Source organism: Procambarus clarkii, chromosome 18 (assembly GCF_040958095.1).
Source record: "Procambarus clarkii isolate CNS0578487 chromosome 18, FALCON_Pclarkii_2.0, whole genome shotgun sequence".
Classification (NCBI taxonomy): Eukaryota; Metazoa; Arthropoda; class Malacostraca; order Decapoda; family Cambaridae; genus Procambarus; species Procambarus clarkii.
In genome coordinates this window covers 7,612,853-7,634,814 of record NC_091167.1, presented here as the reverse complement: position 1 = coordinate 7,634,814, position 21,962 = coordinate 7,612,853, and positions in this window count along the sequence as shown.

The window sequence follows — 21,962 nt, the reverse complement described above, 5'->3', positions numbered from 1 at the left end:
CTAAATGGGGCCTAACTAGAGCAAGATATAGCTTGAGAACCACACCAGGTGTCTTGTTACTAACGCTGCGATTAATAAATCCAAGTGTCCGATTTGCCTTATTACGAACATTTATGCATTGATCCTTTTGTTTTAAATTCTTACTAATCATAACTCCCAGATCCCTTTCGCAATCCGACTTCGCAATCACAACACCATCTAGCTCGTATCTTGTAACTCTATCATCATTACCTAACCTCAGAACTTTACATTTATCAGCATTAAACTGCATCTGCCAATCCTTTGACCATTTCAAAACCCTATCTAGATCAACTTGAAGTGATAGTGAGTCCTCCTCCGAATTAATTTCCCTACCGATTTTCGTATCATCGGCAAATTTGCAAATGTTGCTACTCAAACCTGAATCTAAATCATTTATATATATTATAAACAACAGAGGTCCCAGGACAGAGCCTTGAGGCACTCCACTTACAACATTTTCCCACTCTGACTTGATTCCATTTATACTAACTCTCTGTTTCCTTTGGTATAGCCATGCCCTAATCCAGCTTAATATAGCACCCCCAATACCATGAGACTCTATTTTTTTAATCAGTCTTTCATGTGGCACTGTATCAAAAGCTTTGCTAAAGTCAAGGTATACAACATCGCAATCCTTACCACTATCAACTGCCTCAACAATGCTAGAATAAAAAGATAACAAATTTGTTAAACATGAACGGCCATTTATAAAACCATGTTGCGACTCAATTATTAATTTATGTTTTTCAAGATGAAGACGAATTTTATTTGCTATTATAGATTCGAGTAACTTTCCCACAATAGACGTTAGGCTAATTGGTCGATAGTTAGACGCAAGTGATCTATCTCCTTTCTTAAAAACTGGTATCACATTAGCAACTTTCCAAAACTCTGGCACTCTGCCTGACTCTATTGATTTATTAAATATGGTTGACAGTGGGTCACAAAGCTCCTCTTTGCATTCTTTAAGCACCCTAGCAAACACTTCATCCGGCCCTGGGGATTTGTTTGGTTTGAGTTTTACTATTTGTTTAAGAACATCCTCCCTGGTAACTGCTAAACTCGTCAACCTGTCCTCGTCCCCACCCACATAGACTTGTTCGGCTGAAGGCATATTGTTAAGTTCCTCTTTAGTAAATACAGATACAAAATATTTATTAAAAATACTACTCATCTCTTCATCACTATCTGTTATTTGACCTGTCTCAGTTTTTAATGGACCTATCCTTTCCCTAGTCTTAGTACGATATAACTGAAAAAACCCTTTAGGATTTGTCTTTGCTTGCCCTGCTATGCGAACTTCATAGTTTCTTTTTGCTTTCCTTATCTCTTTTTTAACATTTCTAACCAGTTGTACGAATTCCTGTTCTAAAGTGACCTCCCCATTTTTAATCCTTTTGTACCAAGCTCTCTTTTTACCTATAAGGTTCTTCAAATTCTTTGTTATCCACTTTGGGTCATTAGTATACGATCTATTCAATTTGTATGGTATACTACGTTCCTGTGCTTTGTTTAGAATATTCTTAAATAAGTTATATATTGAATCCACATCGAAATCCCCATTTAAGTCACCTATCGCTGGGTTCATGTCTCGCTCCAAGACCGGCCCACACCCCATACCCAAGCCTTTCCAATCAATTTGACCCAAAAAATTTCTTAGGCTATTAAAATCAGCTTTTCGAAAATCTGGCACTTTAACAGAATTTTCTCCTACTGGTCTATTCCATTCTATGCTAAATCTGATTTCTTTGTGATCACTGCTCCCTAGCTCACTCCCTATTTCGATGTCATTAATTTGCGTTTCCCTGTTAGTTAACACTAAATCTAAAATATTATTTTCCCGTGTTGGTTCCTTAATGTGTTGCGTAAGAAAGCAATCGTCAATTAATTCTAGAAAATCTTCTGCTTCACTATTCCCTGTTTTGTTCAACCAGTTTATTCCGCTAAAATTAAAGTCACCCATGACATAAATACTGTTAGATCTAGATGCTCTAGATATTTCATCCCATAGATGCTTTGCTTCCATTCTGTCTAAATTTGGTGGCCTATATATTACTCCTATTATAATATTATTAGCTTTTTCGTTTAATTCAATCCAAATAGTTTCTGTGTGTGGCTCTGTTTTGATTCCCTCTTTGAGACTACATTTCAAATTGTCCCTAACATATATGGCTACTCCACCTCCTCGTCTAATATATCTATCTGTGTGAAATAGTTTAAATCCATATATTTGATATTCAGCTAATAGTTCTCTATTTTCTACATTCATCCACGTTTCGGTTAGTGCAATAATATCTATTTTTTCTGTGCAGACAAGAGCATTTAATTCGTTAATTTTATTTCTTAGACTTCTACTGTTAGTGTAATATACCCTAAGTGAATTGTTATTTTGCGGACCTTCTCTTTCCCTGATCGTTTTGCCAATTCCTTTCTCCCACAAACACATACTTTTATTACCTCCTTCCTCCAAATCAATTCCCATACCTCTATCTACTAACAGTTTAAACCCAAACAAACACCTCTAACCACTTCTTCTAGCGAGTTCGCAACAGCAACAACCCCAGCTCTCGATAGATGCACCCCATCACGAGCATACATTTCATTTCTTCCATAGAAGTGTTCCCAGTTGTCTATGAAAGATATTGCATTTGATTTGCAATATCTTTCCAGCCGGCAATTGACACCAAGTGCCCTCGATATCCATTCATTTCCCACTCCCTTTCTTGGAAGAATGTCACATATGATCGGGATTCCTCCCTTGCTCCTAACTAACTCTATGGCTGTTTTATACCTCTGAATCAGTTCCTCACTCCTGACTCGACCAACATCATTTCCTCCCACGCTAATGCAAATAATGGGATTGTTCCCATTACCAGCCATAATATCATTCATGTTGTTTATAATATCACCAATGCCAGCTCCGGGATAGCAAACCCTTAACCTGTTCCCCCTATCTCTAGCACAAAACGTTCTATCCAAAACACAAAACGTTCTATCCAACTGATATGTTCTATATCATCGCCCTATTCATTCTCGGCGCCTTAGGTCCATCGCCCTATTCATTCTCAGCGCCTTAGGTCCATCGCCCTATTCATTCTCAGCGCCTTAGGTCTATCGCCCTATTCATTCTCGGCGCCTTAGATCTATCGCCCTATTCATTCTCGGTGCCTTAGGTCTATCGCCTCTTCTAAAATTTCCCCTTTTCACTCTCTTCCCTCTTCACTCCCTTTGCACCTGGTTAAATCTCCCTCTTCTCGTATTCCGAAATGGGCGTTCACCTTTTTTCATTCCCCCTTTATAGTCCTTTCCTGTGCTTTGCCCCATTCAATTTTATTCCAGCACTATTTTCCCCTATTTCTCGGCCCGTTTTAGTTCCCTTATTTTATGTTCTCGTGTTCCCTCTCACTTTGCCTGGAGGGCCTCGCTTCATGCAGGTCGGCGTTCAATCCCCGACCGTCCATAAGTGGTTTGGCACCATTCCTTTCCTCCCTTTCCATCCTAAATGTTATCCTGACCCCCTTCCCAGTGCTATAATTGAGTCAATAATTAACTCAATAATAGTCAATAATATAATAATTGAGTCGCAACATGGTTTTATAAATGGCCGTTCATGTTTAACAAATTTGTTATCTTTTTATTCTAGCATAGTTGAGGCAGTTGATAGTGGTAAGGATCGTGATGTTGTGTACCTTGACTTTAGCAAAGCTTTTGATACAGTGCCACATGAAAGACTAATTAAAAAAATAGAAGCTCATGGTATTGGTGGTGCTATACTAACTTGGATTAGGGCATGGCTATTCCAAAGGAAACAGAGAGTTAGTATAAATGGGGTTAAGTCACAGTGGGATAATGTTGTTAGTGGAGTACCTCAGGGCTCTGTCCTGGGACCTCTGTTGTTTATAATATATATAAATGATTTAGATTCAGGTTTGAGTAGCAACATTTGCAAATTTGCCGATGATACGAAAATCGGTAGGGAAATTAATTCGGAGGAGGACTCACTATCACTTCAAGTTGATCTAGATAGGGTTTTGAAATGGTCAAAGGATTGGCAAATGCAGTTTAATGCTGATAAATGTAAAGTTCTGAGGCTAGGTAATGATGATAGAGTTACAAGATACGAGCTAGATGGTGTTGAGATTGCGAAAGGGATCTGGGAGTTATAATTAGTAAGAATTTAAAACAAAAGGATCAATGCATAAATGTTCGTAATAAGGCAAATCGGACACTTGGATTTATTAATCGCAGCGTTAGTAACAAGACACCTGGTGTGGTTCTCAAGCTATATCTTGCTCTAGTTAGGCCCCATTTAGATTATGCAGTTCAGTTTTGGTCGCCATATTATAGAATGGCTATACATTCACTTGAACGTGTCCAGCGTAGGATGACTAAGTTAAATCCCCAAATTAGAAATCATTCATATGAAGAAAGATTAACAAAGCTTAAGTTGCATTCACTGGAAAGGCGAAGAGTTAGGAGTGACATGATAGAGGTTTACAAGTGGGTGAATGGACATAACAAAGGGGATATTAATAGGGTATTAAAAGTATCAACACAAGACAGAACACGAAACAATGGGTATAAATTGGATAAGTTTAGATTTAGGAAAGACTTGGGTAAATACTGGTTCAGTAACAGGGTTGTTGATTTGTGGAACCAATTACCGCGTAACGTGCTGGAGGTGGGGTCCCTCGATTGTTTCAAGCGCGGGTTGGACAAGTATATGAGTCGGATTGGGTGGTTATAAATAGGAGCTGCCTCGTATGGGCCAATAGGCCTTCTGCAGTTGCCTTTGTTCTTATGTTCTTATATAGTCGTGGTGGCTTGGCGCTTTCTCTTGATAGTTTTCTCCCCCCCCTTTCCTATTTTCCTTTCTTGTTTCCTAACTGTCCCTTCACCTCGTTTATCTGTTCTTGTGTTTCTTCACCGTTTTCTCAACTCATGAGTTTTTTGGCTCTATTTTTTTGTATTCCGTGTTTTTTTCATAATTTTTTCGGTCTCCTTATTCCTTCTCGGTTTTCCTCTTTTTACCCAGTCCTCCCCCTTTCTTTCTCCCCTACCCATTCCATCTATCATTCTATTCTGCAACCCTTTACTGTTCTGTTATATTCAACGATCATATGTGGCATTCTTCCAAGAAAGGGAGTGGGAAATGAATGGATATCGAGGGCACTTGGTGTCAATTGCCGGCTGGAAAGATATTGCAAATCAAATGCAATATCTTTCATAGACAACTGGGAGCACTTCTACGGAAGAAATGAAATGTATGCTCGTGATGGGGTGCATCTATCAAGGGCTGGGGTTGTTGCTGTTGCGAACTCGTTGGAAGGAGTGGTTAGAGGTGTTTGTTTGGGTTTAAACTGTTAGTAGATAGAGGTATGGGAATTGATTTGGAGGAAGGAGGTAATAAAAGTATGTGTTTGTGGGAGAAAGGAATTGGCAAAACGATCAGGGAAAGAGAAGGTCCGCAAAATAACAATTCACTTAGGGTATATTACACTAACAGTAGAAGTCTAAGAAATAAAATTAACGAATTAAATGCTCTTGTCTGCACAGAAAAAATAGATATTATTGCACTTACCGAAACGTGTATGAATGTAGAAAATAGAGAACTATTAGCTGAATATCAAATATATGGATTTAAACTATTTCACTCAGATAGATATATTAGACGAGGAGGTGGAGTAGCCATATATGTTAGGGACAATTTGAAATGTAGTCTCAAAGAGGGAATCAAAACAGAGCCACACACAGAAACTATTTGGATAGAATTAAACGAAAAAGCAAATAATATTATAATAGGAGTAATATATAGGCCACCAAATTTAGACAGAATGGAAGCAAAGCACCTATGGGATGAAATATCTAGAGCATCTAGATCTAACAGTATTTATGTCATGGGTGACTTTAATTTTAGCGGAATAAACTGGTTGAACAAAACAGGGAATAGTGAAGCAGAAGATTTTCTAGAATTAATTGACGATTGCTTTCTTACGCAACACATTAAGGAACCAACACGGGAAAATAATATTTTAGATTTAGTGTTAACTAACAGGGAAACGCAAATTAATGACATCGAAATAGGGAGTGAGCTAGGGAGCAGTGATCACAAAGAAATCAGATTTAGCATAGAATGGAATAGACCAGTAGGAGAAAATTCTGTTAAAGTGCCAGATTTTCGAAAAGCTGATTTTAATAGCCTAAGAAATTTTTTGGGTCAAATTGATTGGAAAGTCTTGGGTATGGGGTGTGGGCCGGTCTTGGAGCGAGACATGAACCCAGCGATAGGTGACTTAAAAGGGGATTTCGATGTGGATTCAATATATAACTTATTTAAGAATATTCTAAACAAAGCACAGGAACGTAGTATACCATACAAATTGAATAGATCGAATACTAATGACCCAAAGTGGATAACAAAGAATTTGAAGAACCTTATAGGTAAAAAGAGAGCTTGGTACAAAAGGATTAAAAATGGGGAGGTCACTTTAGAACAGAAATTCGTACAACTGGTTAGAAATGTTAAAAAAGAGATAAGGAAAGCAAAAAGAAACTATGAAGTTCGCATAGCAGGGCAAGCAAAGACAAATCCTAAAGGGTTTTTTCAGTTATATCGTACTAAGACTAGGGAAAGGATAGGTCCATTAAAAACTGAGACAGGTCAAATAACAGATAGTGATGAAGAGATGAGTAGTATTTTTAATAAATATTTTGTATCTGTATTTACTAAAGAGGAACTTAACAATATGCCTTCAGCCGAACAAGTCTATGTGGGTGGGGACGAGGACAGGTTGACGAGTTTAGCAGTTACCAGGGAGGATGTTCTTAAACAAATAGTAAAACTCAAACCAAACAAATCCCCAGGGCCGGATGAAGTGTTTGCCAGGGTGCTTAAAGAATGCAAAGAGGAGCTTTGTGACCCACTGTCAACCATATTTAATAAATCAATAGAGTCAGGCAGAGTGCCAGAGTTTTGGAAAGTTGCTAATGTGATACCAGTTTTTAAGAAAGGAGATAGATCACTTGCGTCTAACTATCGACCAATTAGCCTAACGTCTATTGTGGGAAAGTTACTCGAATCCATAATAGCAAATAAAATTCGTCTTCATCTTGAAAAACATAAATTAATAATTGAGTCGCAACATGGTTTTATAAATGGCCGTTCATGTTTAACAAATTTGTTATCTTTTTATTCTAGCATTGTTGAGGCAGTTGATAGTGGTAAGGATTGCGATGTTGTATACCTTGACATTAGCAAAGCTTTTGATACAGTGCCACATGAAAGACTGATTAAAAAGATAGAGTCTCATGGTATTGGGGGTGCTATATTAAGCTGGATTAGGGCATGGCTATACCAAAGGAAACAGAGAGTTAGTATAAATGGAATCAAGTCAGAGTGGGAAAATGTTGTAAGTGGAGTGCCTCAAGGCTCTGTCCTGGGACCTCTGTTGTTTACAATATATATAAATGATTTAGATTCAGGTTTGAGTGGCAACATTTGCAAATTTGCCGATGATACGAAAATCGGTAGGGAAATTAATTCGGAGGAGGACTCGCTATCACTTCAAGTTGATCTAGATAGGGTTTTGAAATGGTCAAAGGATTGGCAGATGCAGTTTAATGCTGATAAATGTAAAGTTCTGAGGTTAGGTAATGATGATAGAGTTACAAGATACGAGCTAGATGGTGTTGTGATTGCGAAGTCGGATTGCGAAAGGGATCTGGGAGTTATGATTAGTAAGAATTTAAAACAAAAGGATCAATGCATAAATGTTCGTAATAAGGCAAATCGGACACTTGGATTTATTAATCGCAGCGTTAGTAACAAGACACCTGGTGTGGTTCTCAAGCTATATCTTGCTCTAGTTAGGCCCCATTTAGATTATGCAGTTCAGTTTTGGTCGCCATATTATAGAATGGATATAAATTCACTTGAACGTGTCCAGCGTAGGATGACTAAGTTAATTCCCCAAATTAGAAATCTTTCATATGAAGAAAGATTAACAAAGCTTAAGTTGCATTCACTGGAAAGGCGAAGAGTTAGGGGCGACATGATAGAGGTTTACAAGTGGGTGAATGGACATAACAAGGGGGATATTAATAGGGTATTAAAAGTATCAACACAGGACAGAACACGAAACAATGGGTATAAATTGGATAAGTTTAGATTTAGGAAAGACTTGGGTAAATACTGGTTCAGTAACAGGGTTGTAGATTTGTGGAACCAATTGCCGCGTAACGTGGTGGAGGTGGGGTCCCTCCATTGTTTCAAGCGCGGGTTGGACAAGTATATGAGTGGGATTGGGTGGTTATAGAATAGGAGCTGCCTCGTATGGGCCAATAGGCCTTCTGCAGTTACCTTTGTTCTTATGTTCTTATGTTCAACCCTCTCTATACACCTACTGCTTTTTGGCTTCTGGTTTCCTGTTTACCCCATATCGTCACCCTCCCCTTGTGGGGTGGATAGTTCCCTATCTCCCCCTGGCTCCCCATCGCTTCCCCTTGTGGGGTGGATAGCACGATTATTTTGCAATGTAAAAACAACCACTGGCCTAGCTATTTTTGTGGGAGAGGCGGAGGGTGGCGCTCTGTAATTGGTGAAGTTGAACTGACATGCCGCGATGGTGGTGCTGCAGGTGTGGTTATGGGGGTGGTGGTTGCTGGGATGGTGGTAGTGGTTGCTGGGATAGTGGTGGTGCTAGTGGTTGCTGGGATAGTGGTTGCTGGGATGATGGTTGTGGTGGTGGTGAGAGCGAGGGTGCAAAAGAGCTTACTGACCCACCAGCAAGTATAGTTTAGTCTTGAAAGCTGTTGGTGTATATACATGTATGTAATGTATATATATGTTGCGAGTGTGTATATATACAGATCTCGGTATATGTAATGGCCAGAGATGCGTTGATCTTTGAATCTCTTCCTGCCCTGGGCACGGATTCACTCTCATTCATGCCTAATTAGTTGCCTTCCGTTGTTGCTAACTCTTAACTGCAATTTGTTCCTGCCTACAGGTTCGTTCAGCTCACAGCAATATATATATAATCGCTACGTTATCTCATTATTCACATTTTCCATTTAATCGATTATCTGTTGCATTTCTTTCATTTTGTGTTTCTGCGTTTGAGTCTTGAGAGAGAAAAGAGTTTCATCGGGTCAGTTAGTCAGTTTACAACATGCCAATTAACTCATTAGGGTGGTAATTATGGACTGCGTCGAGAGAGTCGTTAACTGTATCCGTTATTAACTTGTTACTGCAGCAAATTTAACCCCGCTGTCGAATGCTGTCATGATTCCTCCTTTGTTAGCTGCTGTTTTCGTTGTATTATCAGGTATTTTCCAGTCGTTAGTCGCTGGTTTATTGGCAGTTTGGTCGTTAATAACTGTCCGGTAAATATGTTGGGTCATTAACCGAAGGTTCATTATCAGCTCATCGTTAGGCTCGGGTCTGATAAGCCCTCATTTTGCCCGATATGTTGATAAGTAACCCTTATAGAGCCTTGGATTAAGGGTGTGTTTACGTGCTCGATGGCATTGTATTGACCCGAGTGTGGGATCACCTGACCCATTGTTTGTTATTGTTGTGGTGGTGTGGTTGTGTGTGGTTGGTGGTTGGTGTGGTGTTGTGGAGTTGGAGTGGTTGTGGTGGTGGTGTGGTTGTGGGACTCCTACAGCAGAAAGGAAGAGGATTGTGATCTTGGTAATCTACAATCCCCCCCACCAAACACTACAATCCTCCCCCACCAAACACAAGTGTCATAAGACTCCGTATGACACTTGACATGGTCTACTGACACCTGTCAGTGTCAACGTGGGAGTGAGGGTCTAACTTTTATGCCCCGCCTGTTATCGTCGACCTGCATAAAGCGAGAGCGTCGCTCTACCGTCCAGCCCAAGTGATTGGACACATCATCACCAAGTAAAAAGAAAGCGAAGAGAACTGAGGATTTACTTCTCAAAATAGATGGGACGATGATGAGGATTATTATATGAGATTAATGAGATTATATGAGATTAATCCGTTTGAGGATTAAGGATCTATTTTCTCTTCTAAGTCCCTTGATTTCTTTGATATCCTAATTGACTCTTATTTGTTAACGAGTCAGTTTCTACCGTGTATATATATATATATATATATATATATATATATATATATATATATATATATATATATATATATATATATATATATATATATATATATATATATATATATATATATATATATATATATATATATATATATATATATTGTTGGGGTTTCACCTCTCTATTATTCTCTACCCTTACTCTGGGGTGAGCAATAGTTATGCTCAAGGTAACTCACCGTAGCCCTGCGGGTCTTCCCTCGATCCTCACGGCGCCACTGCACGCCAGGAGAGTCTCCCAGTCAATCTTAACGGCCTCTTATTAAGAAAGAGTGAGAACACGACTCGTTCACATCGACTGTCGTGTGCCCTCCCCAACAATAGGGCTCTACGGTAAACCACAAGGTCGCCAACTGGTGTTTTTTTTAGGTGGCCAGTAACACCCTCAGTGGACTGGTGTATTCAGTGGTAGCCTTGGCAAGGTCACACTCAAAGATCAGGAATCAGGCAGGTACTTATTGTTATCACTCTATGTTTACCAGTATAATATAGCCACAAGATCAAAGGAGGGGATGATAAAAACACAAAGAGAGTTTTGTATTTTACTTAAAATGTATGAAAGATGTCACAAGGCCACACAATAATCGATAAATCAACTGATCCTGACTCGGCCGGTAATTCCCACGGATATTATGCGATCACTAGAGGGCAACACTCTCCCCCTCCTCATCAAGTGTCAAGAACAGCTGATCGCAATGGTCTCTCCGCGCGAAATTTGCTTGTTTTCTAGATTCACGCGCGCTGTTTCATTAAATTCTCCAATATTACTAGAAACTCGCACACTCGATATTTGCTAAATAAACCGTATTACTCAGTTACACTGTACTCAGGCTCCAACAGTCATTTCTACAATCAATGCTATAATGATTCACTGTAATGGCTTTACATTGTTCTTCACCCAACCATATATTATGAAATATTAACACTGGAGTTTTCAGTACTTTCTCTCGTGGGCGATAACGCAATAATTCACTGTACTCACAAATGATTATTCACTGAATGAACATAGACATATATATGGTATATAAATCAATCATCAATACATGGAAAATAAATAGTTTCTGGGCACATAGCCTAACCTCCAAATACTGGCATAATATTATATATAATTTACCACTATACGTTCATATCAAAAATCTATAGAAAGATATACACAACACAGTAAATTTATCACTGGTTCCTGGTGCCTGTACACACCAATAATCAACATGAATATTACAAGTACTCTTGATAGTACTGTCTAGCACACTGGTGCTTTACCGTGACATAGGTGAGACTTGCTCACGACATATAAAATCCTCAGGCTAGAAAATATAGCCAAATAACATAGCTAACAAAAGGGGAATGGGGAGGGAACTAGAACCACCTACTTCACCCTATCCTCCGATGAGAGTCGAGATGTAGCTCCTGGTCCTCGTGTCGGGAACGCCCCCACACTACACGTCGTCGTGTCCTACCAGAGCCTCTCGTCGTCCCACCGTTTAGCTCGTCGTCTCCGTGCCTCCTCACTGCAGGTCCGTCCTCCTTCTTGACTTCTTGAAGGTTGGAGTCGGTCTCCTGGCCGTCGTCTTCTCCCAGCAACGGCTGTCGCCTACGTCTCAGCTACAGTCGTTCGGTTTCCCCAAATAGTCCTCTCTTCCTCAGCTACCCAGTGGCTATGTCAGCCACTACGCTGTCACGAACTGGTGAATTGCCACAGACGTCACGTACGTCACTGCACGGCTTCACTGCTACTGGCACAGTACCTGACTGGAGCACTTGTTGCTCAAATAACCGTCAACTCCCTCTTCTGGTTCAACACATGAACTAGGGAAGACTTCTCAGAGTACTGGCGGACTTCAGGTGACGCGTAAATCCACGGGAGCGAGGTACAACTGTCCTACTGACAAGACCATCCGTCGCACGTCCGACCTCTATGACGTGTCGTGTCTGACTGCTGGCGCCAGCCTGGCGCGCTGGCCGGACCCCCTTCCTTCGTGACGTCACTTTTGCCACGGGAGGTTTTCATTGGCTCCCGGTGCCACATTGCTGTCGGTGACCCATCCGGTGCCACTGACGTCACACGGTTTTGGCGGGAGATCAGGGAAGCAAACGCCATCTTGGCTCCCTAAAGGGCCTAAACCACAGGCCAAAATATTACTATTTCACAAATTTCTCGGCTCTCCGAGAACACTTCACTCTCTCCCATATATCGAATTGTAGCCTGCAACGTAGAGAACGCTTGGGAAAAGTAGACATGACTCTTACTGCAGGCGTGGGAGAATTATAAGGGGGGGAACTCCGTCACATACCCCTCCCCTTAAAATAAGAGTCATGTCTCGTTAGTGTATGCGGGATAGGGCGTCCGCTACTACGTTGTCCTTCCCCTTGATGTGTTTGATCTCCAGCCGGTATTCTTGCAGTAACAACACCCACATCGTTAGACGTTGGTTGGAATTCTTCATCTTGTATAAAAATGTGAGAGGGTTGTGATCGGTGAATACTAGGACAGGTCTCGCCCCTCCTCCCACGTATACATCAAAGTGCTTCAGGGCCATAACTAGCGCCAATGCCTCCTTCTCAACGGTGCTGTAGGCCCGCTGGTATTTTACGAACTTCTTCGAGTAGAAGGCTACTGGCCTATGCACTTCACTCCGTTCTTGAGCCAACATGGCCCCTATTCCAACGTCGCTGGCGTCCACGTACAGGATAAAACCGGCTGAAAAATCTGGAGATATCAATACTGGGGCCTCCGTCAACAATTTCTTGGTCTTTTCAAAAGACTCTTGGCAGGCCTCTCCCCATCTCCATCTTACATTCGTGGAGAGTAGCTCGGTTAGGGGATGCGCTACCGTGGAGAAATTCCGGCAGAACCCACGATAGTACCCTATCATTCCGAGGTACCTGAGCAACTCCTTGCGCGTCTTGGGCACGGGGTATTCCTTTATGGCTGCTACTTTGTTATCAACTGGAGTGACTTCACCTTGGCCGATGACAAAACCGAGGTACTCTAAGTGAGCTTTCCCGAACTCACTCTTGGCCAAATTTACAGTCAGGTTAGCCTCCTCTAACCTTCTGAATAATTCCCCAAGTCTCTCCAGATGCGTCCCCCAATCGTCGGCGTACACGACGATGTCATCGATGTAAACCGTGCATCCTGCTGCACCCCTTAACAGCTCGTTCATCATTCGCTGGAAGCAGCTGCCGCTGTTTTTCATGCCGAAGGGCAACACCTTGTACTGGTACAGCCCATCAGGAGTCGCGAAAGCTGATATCTTCCTGGCCTCAGGAGTCAGGGAGATCTGGTAGTACCTCTTGAGAAGATCGACCTTGGATACATACCGTGCACTGCCCACCTGGTCAATGCAGTCACTCACTCTTGGCATGGGGTGAGAATCCGCCACAGTGATGGAGTTCACCCTCCTGTAATCTGTACAAAAGCGGTATGTTCCGTCGCTTTTCCTCACCAACAGGCACGGGGAACTCCACTCACTTTTGCTGGGCTCTGCAAGGTCGTTCTCAAGGAGGTACTCCACCTCCTTTCTCATCAGCTCTCGCTTCTCTGGGCTCACCCTGTACGCGCTCTGTTTGACGGGCCTGGCGTCCCTCACCTCCACCTCGTGCATCACACTCCGGTGCCGTCGGGGCACGTCGGTGAAGAGGGAGGCATTCTTTCTCAGTAGGTCCGTCAGGTCCGCTCTCTGTTGCCCTTCCAGATGTGACAGCTTGTCCTTGATGTTTGCCAGACTCTCAGTGTTGGTGAGACGGGTGCCATCCGCCCTGGACCACTTTCCTTCCTCCTCCGGGAGTTCTTGGTCCACCTGTACACATAGAACTGTCTTCTGCTGGGGTTCCCGGGTCATCGTTCCTTCCTGCCCGGCGGTTCCTCCTTCCACAGTGAAGAAGGGCTTCAGGCGGTCCACGTGACACACCTGTTTCTTTCGGGATCTGTTCGACTTCCCAATTTCGTACGACACCGGACCCAACCGTCGCAGCACTCGGTATGGTCCCTCGAACCGTGACTCGGTCACCCTACCTTTACCTGGAAGCAAGACCATTACTTGGGACCCGACCTGGAAATCCCTCTGTGTAGCTCTCTTGTCGTACCACTCCGACATCTTACGCTGTGCCTCCTTCAGGTGCTTCCCAGCCAGTTCCTTCGCTAGAGTGAGATGTTCTTTAAACTTCTGGACATATTCGTTCACCGTTCCCACGGTCGCCGCCGGTGTCCATTGTTCCCTCAGCATGGACAGGGGACTTCTCACCTCGTGTCCATACACTAGCTGGAATGGTGAGAATCCTAGTGATTCTACCACCGCGTTGCGTATGGCAAATAACGCGGGGTATATAGCCTCATCCCACTCAGCCCCCTGTTCTGCGCAGAACACTCTCAGCACAGTTTTCAATGTGGAGTGGAATCTTTCGATCGCCCCCTGCGACTGCGGTCGGTAGGGCGACGATCGAATCTGAGTCACTCCCCATCCTGCCATCGTCTGTCGGAACCATTTCGACTGAAATATGCTTGCGCAGTCTGTCTGGAACTCTTTGGGCATCCCCACCCACGAGAAAAATCGCTGCAGTTGGCTGGCTACTCCTTGCGATGTTAAACGTCGCATCGGGACGGCTTCCGGAAACCTGGTGGCTGTACACATTATGGTCATTAGGTAGGTGTTCCCTTTCTTCGTCCTTGGCAAAGGACCCACTCCATCAACTAGCAGACGCTCGAAAGCAGGCCCAAACGCTGGAACAGGGATCAATGGGGCCTTCGGTATCGCGGACTGGCTCTTCCCTGCCCTTTGGCATGGTAAGCACGTCTTACAATAGCGCCTCACCTCGGCGTCCATACCTGGCCAGTAAAAGTAATCCCTGATCCTTCGCAGCGTCTTAGTCACTCCCAGGTGGCCTGCAGAGTCCACGGAGTGCGCTAGGTCCAACACGGCCGCTCTGCACTGGGCCGGCAACACTACCTGGCGCCTCGTGCTTAGAGACTCTTCCCCGGCCTCCACCCTCACAGGTCTCCACTGCCTCATCAGCATGCCGTCTTGAAGGTAAAAATGAGTAGCCTTCTCAGGGCCAACACGTCCTCCTTGGGCCTCACTAATGAAATCGGGGAACTCCTCCTGCTGCAACTGTTCAAGACGAGCGCGGTCTACCCCTAGAGAACTGGTGAGGGTCACCTGCAACTCACCACTTGGGCTGTCTCCGCCCTCCGCTCGTTCTCCGGGTCCTACGAAGAGGTGATCTATTCCCAGGCCGTCAGTCGTCTCCTCAGCCCCATCAGATCCACAACCTCCTTGTCCTTCGCGTCGTCTTGGTATCACAGCACAAACTGGGAACGCCACCGGTGCGATTCCCTTCTCGTCCCCACAGGCGTTCCACTCTCCGCCTGTCTCCTTGTATTGTTCTAGGCATTCTTCGCCTTTCACAAGATTCGGAAGGACATATCCTCCACACGCGTCATTCCCCAAGATGACCTGCGCCTCCATCTTGGGCATTGATGTACAGACTCCCACCACTAGGGTCTGGCAGCCATAGTCGGAATCTAAAGTTACCTGGTGTAGGGGCATCCTCACTGGGCCTCCCACAGTGGTCACACTTGCTACCCCCACACTGGTACTTTCGTAACCCTCGGGGAACAGGGTCTCACTCACCAGGGTAAAATCGGCCCCAGTGTCTCTTAAGATCTTCACAGGGATGGGGTCTGCGTCCCCAATCCTTACGGTTCCTTGACACACGAATGGGTGAACTTGCTTCTCCCCACTCAGCACGGGTTCATCCCGCACTCTCTCGGCCCTCTGGTCCTCGAACATCACTAAAGCAACGTGTCCCCGCTGCTTAGGGCGTCTGCATTCCCGCGCGACGTGTCCGGGTATTCCGCAGTTGTAGCAGCGGCCCCTCGGCAGAGACCATCCGCCACCGCTCGCCTTAGCACTGCCTCCAGAGGCCGTCGCACCCTGTGTCTTTCCCGAACCGCTTGTTGACTCCTTGGTCGCAACAACAGCTCCCGAGCTCTCTGCATGGTTCTTCTTGATCGGTTCTACAGCACCTTTTGATCCTCGGGTGTTCCAACTTGAGAGGTGGGATTTGGGAGAACTCGCTCCTGTCCTCCATCCATCCGTCCTTCTATAACTCCTATCGTTTCCGACGTATGCGGGTGGTCGGTTCTGTCCCTCTCGGCGTGGGCGTAGGGCTTCTTCTAGCATGTCGGCCCGGTCGGCTGCGGCCCTCAGGTCCTTTATGTCCGCCTCCTTTACCCTCATCCTGATCTCAGGAGGGAGCACGGACATAAACTTTTCCATGACCATTAGTTCCTTGATTTCTTCTTCAGAGTCCATCCACTTAAGGAACTTTCTTTCCATGTCCCTCGCCGTCTCCGCATACGATTTTCCTGGCGACCGGGTACATTCTCTAAACCTCTTTCTGTAACACTCTGGCGTGAGCTTAAAGGAACGGAGCACAGCTCGTTTTACCGCATCGTAGTTAGTGCATTCTTGGAAGTCGAGCATAGTGAAGGCTTCACGAGCTTCACCTGTGAGCCTCCCTTGGACCAACTCCGCCCACTCCGCCCTCGGCCACCTCTTCATAGCAGCAACTCTCTCAAAGTGATCGAAGAAACTTTCGGCTTCACTAGGCACAAAGACCGGCAGGTCTCGTTCCCTCACTCGTCGGTCTTCCTGTGGCGGGGCAGGGGCACCTAGTCCCAGTTCAGCTCGCTTCAGCTCCACCTCCTTGTTGGCTTCTATTTCCTGTTGTCTCAGCCCTCGCTCGTGTTCTTCCCTGCGTAGTTGTGCTTCTCGCTCGTGTTCTTCCCTGCGCCGCTGTGCTTCTCGTTCCTCACGCTGCATCTGTGCTTCTCGCTCCTCACGCTTCATCTGTGCTTCTGCTTCTCGCTCCTCTTTGCGCTGCTGTGCCTCTCGCTCTTCTTTGCGCTGCTGTGCCTCTCGCTCTTCTCTGCGCTGCTGTGCCTCTCGCTCTTCTTTGCGCTGCTGTGCCTCTAGCTCTTCTTTGCGCTGCTGTACCTCTAGCTGCAGCTTCATTATTTCCAGCTTAATGCTGTGCCTGCTGCCGCTGGATCCCCTGCTGCTTCCACCAATACTCAAGTGTTCACCCTCACTGGCAGGTGTTTGGGGCCGTTCCTCCCCCAAAGCTTCGTCTCGAGCCTTTAGCTGAGCAATTATCTCTAGTCTTCTTTCACCAACTCGGGCAGATTTCAGCTTTATTCCAAAATGATCCGCTATAGCCTGTAACTGTGCCTTGGTGCACTCTTCCAGCACCTGTTCGTCTCTAGAGTCAATAAACCTGGTTACTTTATCATCCTCCATCTTGTGCTATGAACGATAACCTTCACCTGATCTCTAACACCACTGCCAAGTACCACCACTGCAACCTTTACTTCGATCGATATCCTGGCAAGGTCGCCAATGTTGGGGTTTCACCTCTCTATTATTCTCTACCCTTACTCTGGGGTGAGCAATAGTTATGCTCAAGGTAACTCACCGTAGCCCTGCGGGTCTTCCCTCGATCCTCACGGCGCCACTGCACGCCAGGAGAGTCTCCCAGTCAATCTTAACGGCCTCTTATTAAGAAAGAGTGAGAACACGACTCGTTCACATCGACTGTCGTGTGCCCTCCCCAACAATAGGGCTCTACGGTAAACCACAAGGTCGCCAACTGGTGTTTTTTTTAGGTGGCCAGTAACACCCTCAGTGGACTGGTGTATTCAGTGGTAGCCTTGGCAAGGTCACACTCAAAGATCAGGAATCAGGCAGGTACTTATTGTTATCACTCTATGTTTACCAGTATAATATAGCCACAAGATCAAAGGAGGGGATGATAAAAACACAAAGAGAGTTTTGTATTTTACTTAAAATGTATGAAAGATGTCACAAGGCCACACAATAATCGATAAATCAACTGATCCTGACTCGGCCGGTAATTCCCACGGATATTATGCGATCACTAGAGGGCAACACTCTCCCCCTCCTCATCAAGTGTCAAGAACAGCTGATCGCAATGGTCTCTCCGCGCGAAATTTGCTTGTTTTCTAGATTCACGCGCGCTGTTTCATTAAATTCTCCAATATTACTAGAAACTCGCACACTCGATATTTGCTAAATAAACCGTATTACTCAGTTACACTGTACTCAGGCTCCAACAGTCATTTCTACAATCAATGCTATAATGATTCACTGTAATGGCTTTACATTGTTCTTCACCCAACCATATATTATGAAATATTAACACTGGAGTTTTCAGTACTTTCTCTCGTGGGCGATAACGCAATAATTCACTGTACTCACAAATGATTATTCACTGAATGAACATAGACATATATATGGTATATAAATCAATCATCAATACATGGAAAATAAATAGTTTCTGGGCACATAGCCTAACCTCCAAATACTGGCATAATATTATATATAATTTACCACTATACGTTCATATCAAAAATCTATAGAAAGATATACACAACACAGTAAATTTATCACTGGTTCCTGGTGCCTGTACACACCAATAATCAACATGAATATTACAAGTACTCTTGATAGTACTGTCTAGCACACTGGTGCTTTACCGTGACATAGGTGAGACTTGCTCACGACATATAAAATCCTCAGGCTAGAAAATATAGCCAAATAACATAGCTAACTAAAGGGGAATGGGGAGGGAACTAGAACCACCTACTTCACCCTATCCTCCGATGAGAGTCGAGATGTAGCTCCTGGTCCTCGTGTCGGGAACGCCCCCACACTACACGTCGTCGTGTCCTACCAGAGCCTCTCGTCGTCCCACCGTTTAGCGCGTCGTCTCCGTGCCTCCTCACTGCAGGTCCGTCCTCCTTCTTGACTTCTTGAAGGTTGGAGTCGGTCTCCTGGCCGTCGTCTTCTCCCAGCAACGGCTGTCGCCTACGTCTCAGCTACAGTCGTTCGGTTTCCCCAAATAGTCCTCTCTTCCTCAGCTACCCAGTGGCTATGTCAGCCACTACGCTGTCACGAACTGGTGAATTGCCACAGACGTCACGTACGTCACTGCACGGCTTCACTGCTACTGGCACAGTACCTGACTGGAGCACTTGTTGCTCAAATAACCGTCAACTCCCTCTTCTGGTTCAACACATGAACTAGGGAAGACTTCTCAGAGTACTGGCGGACTTCAGGTGACGCGTAAATCCACGGGAGCGAGGTACAACTGTCCTACTGACAAGACCATCCGTCGCACGTCCGACCTCTATGACGTGTCGTGTCTGACTGCTGGCGCCAGCCTGGCGCGCTGGCCGGACCCCCTTCCTTCGTGACGTCACTTTTGCCACGGGAGGTTTTCATTGGCTCCCGGTGCCACATTGCTGTCGGTGACCAATCCGGTGCCACTGACGTCACACGGTTTTGGCGGGAGATCAGGGAAGCAAACGCCATCTTGGCTCCCTAAAGGGCCTAAACCACAGGCCAAAATATTACTATTTCACAAATTTCTCGGCTCTCCGAGAACACTTCACTCTCTCCCATATATCGAATTGTAGCCTGCAACGTAGAGAACGCTTGGGAAAAGTAGACATGACTCTTACTGCAGGTGTGGGAGAATTATAAGGGGGGGAACTCCGTCACAATATATATATATATATATATATATATATATATATATATATATATATATATATATATATATATATATATATATATATATTATTTCTCATTTCTCATTGAATATGACAGCATATTCCGTATTTTATATTTTCTGATTCAGGGCTTCTATCCCTCTTACTAATGCTCTTGCATCAGGGTTCAGCTGGAAGAAGAGTTCACCAAAGGTCATGTTGTTTTCAAGGTGAAGAAAAAAAATTGAATAACTGAAGAATGTATTACACTAATTGAGAAATCGAAGGACGTTTCGAACCTATATGGTTCATTCTCAAGTGATGTTACAATACAGAACAATTTATTTTATACTAATAGTGGGACAGGTGAATACAAATGGATCGAACATTGGGATCAGGTGTAAACAAAGAGTATACATTGGGTAGACATAAAGGAGAAAAGAGGCTAAGGATCAGAAGGTTAAATAGGGTACATACAAAGATTAATCAAGCGTAGTGGTTTTTATATTTACCACCGTCCCATATGCTGCTGATGTTATCCTGTTTATGTGTGCGCATTTGGTGTTAAGTTTGGGAGTGGATATAATTCCCACACTTTAATCCCTCTTAGGGCCTACAGCAGCTGCCTTCTGGTTCTGTGAGCTTGTGGGTGTCGAGCACCAATGAGGCTGAAACCGTGAACGATTGGTTGAGGATGGAATCTGATCCGATACCGCAATCTCTTTGCTGTGTCAGGTCGATATGTGTGTGTGTGTCTGTGTGATGACCATTGCTTTTCCTAGCCCCTGTAGACCTTCCCCCATTCCTCTATCCTGTGTCCCCTGTGGACGCCATTTCTCTACTCTCCCATCTCCCCTTTCTTCTCCCCTTATGACTATCCTACCCATCCTTAATTCTTATTCTTCCTTCCTCGAACCTAACCGTCCATTCTCCTATCCTGTTCTTACCCTTCCCTCGCCTCCCTTCTATTCTTACCCTTTTCGCTCCTCCCCTATTCCTACCCTTCCTTTCCCTCCCCCTATTCCTTCCCTCCCCAGCCTTACCCACCCTCCCCATAGCACGTGTCCTGCAACAGCCTGTATGAAGCTGCAGGCCCTACTGATGTAGGGGAATGGTTAGGTAATGGAGAGAGGGATGGAGGGAGGGAGGGAGAAGGGGAGAGAATAAGGATAAACTATGTTGATGATGCGAGGGAGAGACGAAGGGGAAGAGACTAACAGTGGTGATGAGTGAGAGAGGAAGAGAAATAGGTAAACGCAAATGTTATTACTGTTTGGGAAATGGAGATTGGGGTGGTAGGGATTGAGAAGGAAATGAGTGAGTGAGTGATTGCGTGCGTGCGTGCGTGTATGCAATCACTTACGGAGATGGGCATTCCTGGAGAGGGTTCTGGGATTTCTTCTGCTTGGCTTGTGATAACTTGGTTCAACAGGCAGTTGCTTGCAGCGACCCACATAGACCCACATATCCACTACAACCCAGTTGGTCCGGCACTTCTTGCAGGAACCTATCTCTAGTAATTGTTTTTCAAAGACTCCCAACTTTGTTCCGGCAATATTTCTAATGCTTGCTGGGGGAATTTTGAACAGCTGTGGACCTCTGATGTACAGACAGGGATCTCTGATTGTGACTATGGCACCTCTACTCTTCTCTGATTTTATTCTGCATTTTCGTCCGTATCTTTCGCTCCAGTATGTTGTTATTCTACTGTGCAAATTTGGGATCTGGCCCTCCAGTATCTTCCATGTATATATTATTTGATCTCCCTCGTGTTCTATCCAGTGAGTACATTTTGAGAGCTTTGAGACAGACTCTATAATTTAGATGCTTTACCGTGTCTAGGTATGCCGTATATGTTCTCTGCATTCCCTCTAATTCAGAAATCTCTCGTGCTCTGGAAGGGGAAGTGAGTACTGAGCAGTACTCAAGACGGGACAGAACCAGTGTTGGGAAGCTGTTTGGATCTTCAACTTTCATAGTGGTTATTGGGGTGCTAAACATAGCTTCATACTGGTCTTTTAAGATTTCACGTTCTCTTTTTAAGATTTCTTTGTCATCTTCGGAGTATGAACCGTCAGTTGTAAGTATAGGTCCAATACTTGCCGTTTTTTTCATATTTAGCATATATTTTGAAAAATAGTAATATTTTTCATATATTGTGAAAAATATTTAGTATTTTACTACTCGCAAAATATGTTTTTACACGTATAAACATTTTTACATGT